This window comes from Castor canadensis, chromosome 19 (assembly GCF_047511655.1).
Source record: "Castor canadensis chromosome 19, mCasCan1.hap1v2, whole genome shotgun sequence".
Taxonomy (NCBI): domain Eukaryota; kingdom Metazoa; phylum Chordata; class Mammalia; order Rodentia; family Castoridae; genus Castor; species Castor canadensis.
The window spans coordinates 21599956-21603264 of NC_133404.1; the positions used below are offsets into that span (position 1 = coordinate 21599956).

At 43.5% G+C, this 3309-nt stretch overlaps 1 non-coding gene across 1 annotated transcript; it reads left to right on the forward strand.

The window, feature by feature from the left end:
* The first annotated feature begins 2441 nt into the window (after positions 1-2441).
* LOC141419349 (small nucleolar SNORD12/SNORD106) lies at positions 2442-2504 on the forward strand. Its single transcript, XR_012444127.1, has one exon. It is a non-coding gene; the product is annotated as a small nucleolar SNORD12/SNORD106 (small nucleolar RNA).
* Positions 2505-3309: the final 805 nt, after the last annotated feature.

A 3309-nucleotide genomic window follows, 5' to 3' on the forward strand; every position in this document is an offset into this window, starting at 1 on the left:
CTTGCATTGTATCTTGGTGGTTAATGTGCCAGGGACATGGACTCAAGTATCTTTGCATTGTGGAGAGGAGATACTGTGTGTAGAGATAGGGTGACATGCTGTGATTTCACTGAGAGGGTAAAGGAGATCAAGCCAATCCCCTGGTGGAAGACCAGGTTTTGTCTAGAAGGGAAAGTTTACTCTTCTTGCAGGAAAATGGGGAAGACAAGTGCAGACATGGGTGGTTTCGAATATTTGGAGAACATGAGGAATTTCATGGCCCCCTACCCCCCACACACACAGTGTGTCTTGTTTCTTTATCAAGTGGGAGATGAGGGAAGTCAGGTAGGAGGGGTGGAAAGAGGTAGAGGATGGAAACTGTCCTTGCCAGAAGAGGCATCCACAGAAACGAGCAGGCTCTGTAGTCTGGGTTGTGAATTCATAATGAAATCAATGAGCCCTGTTAAGTGGTTTTCTCCAGAAATTTTTCGATTGCCCTCAAATGAGTTTTGAAAAAGGTGATATTTGGTTTGCTTGATGTCGGGTTTCATGTTTTAAAATACAGGCTTTGGTATCATCATTTGGGTATGGTGGCTAGCCGATTAGGAGATGACTGCCATTGACCGGAGAGTTTGTTCCTTACAGTACATATCACACTATGGGACCACATGTGACACACCACAGTAAGTTGGGAGGCACAGGAGAGTAGGGAAGAGCCTTCATGTGGCTCCTGTGGGAAGGGTAGCAGGATCAGGATTCTTCAGTTCAAATATTTTCAGGAGGCTCTGCCATTCCTCATGGTCAGAGCCTGATCTTGGGGTGAACAGGACTTAGCCTAGGTGAAGACCTTGCTTAGTTTCTAAGTGAAGCTTGTGTTCTGTCCTACAAATCTACTCTGCACCTGAGTAAAGCTGCCTGCTTTCATTTTAACTTTATTTGTGACTTCATGGTTTACAGAATTACCCTCCAATATTTATTTAATATGCCTGGGGTAGGATGAATAATGGCACTTTAAGGAGTCCACCTCTGAATTCCAGGATCCTGCGACTGCTACCTTATGTGGCAAGAAGGACTCTACAGATGTGAATAAAATAGGGGGCTATTATGCTGGACCATCAGACACAAAGATCCTTATAAAAGGGAAACACGGGTAAGAGTCAGAGAAGACATGAAAGTGGAAGGTAAGGTTGGAATGAACCAGGGTCAAAGGGAACAGAGGTATCCCACAGAGGCTGGAAAGTAAGGAAAAGGATTCTCCCTGGAAACTCCAGGGGAGTTCAGCCCTGCAAACTCATCTGAGATTTCCCACTTGCAAAACTGTAAGGGAAAAAACTTATGTTTCCTTGCACTACTAAGCTTGTGGTGATTTATTACAGCAGTCATAGGAAACCAATATCTTTCTGGTCTATCATAACCTGTGGCATTCCTGTTTTTTTGTTGCTGTTGTTTTGATTTTGTAATTTATTTGCTAAAGAAGCAGTCATATGCCTTGTAAAATTTGCCACATTTTGAATGTAGCTAACTGCATCATCGTGACTGTATTTAACTTGTTTTGGATTTTTTTTTTAATTTTATTTTGTATAATCTGTTTGCTAGGTCCAAAGGCCTGGTTACACGCGAGTTTAATTTGGGGACAAATACATCATAATAGGACCAGGAAGTCCCCATGGTATCAGCTTAAGAGGTCTGTTGTCTTTGCTTGCCTCTCTTTTTTGTGACTGAAGATTGATCATTTGATTCAAGTGTCCCTTTGATCAAATTTCTTATCCTGTCCCACAACCTTCATCTACTGGAGTTGAGGACATCCGATCTATTACTTCATTAAAGAAGGCAAAATGGTCATACCTTAATCATACCATCTCTTCTCAGATGCTGGCTGAATTTATTCCTTACCAAAAAAAAAAAAAAAAAAAAAACTTTCCTAATCAAATATCTACTTACCCTGAGACACCTTTTGAACGGAAAAGGTAAATTGATTTTTTATATCAGTTTTCAATAAAAGTAATTTTCTGCCTTCACCAAAGGTGATCTCTATTTTTAAAGTGTTAGTATAATCCCATGGACTCCACCGTAGTTGATGTATTTCAGTCCATTGTGATTACTGTTCCCTTTGCTCTTGCTTGTCTCCTCTGGCCATTGGCCCTGAGTGTGGGTGTCCACAGGAGTAATCGCTGGTCTAGTGCAGCTTCTAGCAGCTAGCTCTGTTGTGAGCTTCAGGGCACTGGCCCAGCTGGTGACTTTCTTTCCCAGGGAAAGGCAGTCCTGAGCCTCTTGTGTGAGTACAGGGGCTCAGGCTAAGCTCTGTCTGCAGGGGTGAGGATGGGGTCCAAGCCACAGCTTGTATTGGTGTGTGGACATGAAGAGCCAGATGCCACACGTGGGCCGCCTTCATCTCGTTAAGCCAGTGGTGTCCAGCAGTCAGCTTGCATGTCCACGGGACATGACCATGAGCAACCTTTCAAATTCTGGTAAATGATGACCTCACTTTTTTCCCCATCAGATCGACAAATTCTGTATGCTAGGATGGCACACTGGCCCCCTGAAATCAGCCATGGTGAAAATAATCACATTATGGAAAATGTGACACTAGAATCAGAACCCCTCTCCTTCTACACACCACACACACACACACCACGACGCACACCACACACCACACACACCACACATGCCACACACCACACACCACACACACAAGATCCCCTGTAAAACCCAGGCTACCAGCATCCTGATGGATTCCGCATCTGCCTCTTTCTGGCTTGGGCTTCTGCAAATTTCCTTTTCAAATTGGCTGTGTATTATAACACAGGATATATCTGATTCGAAATGTATTTGCAAATGTATTTATGTACAAACACAGAAAAGGCCTTTCTGTGTGCCAAGTTGTCAGAAACACCTGCAACCAGTGTGATAGGAGTCAAGAGCAACTAAGAATCTGCCCACTGCTTCCTACACACGGGGCTCCCCAAGGCTCCCAGACTCTGTGGCCCACGTTCAATCATTTGACAAGTTTTAGGACTGTATGCATTAGCTCAGTGGTATAGGGCAAGTGTGGTCCCCTGAATACAATCCCTAGCATCCAACACAAAAGTTTTTCTTTTTATTTTATTTACATATAATAATTGTACAGGGGGATACATTGTGCTATTTACATATGTGCTTACAACCCTCCATGTTCTCATGGAGATTTGCACCCTCCATGTTCTCCCTCTTCTCCCTCCCTCTTTTTTTTTTTTTTTCATTTTTCTTTTATTATTCATAGGTGCATACAAGGCTTGGTTCATTTCTCCCCCCTGCCCCCACCCCCTCCCTTACCACCCACTCTGCCCCCTC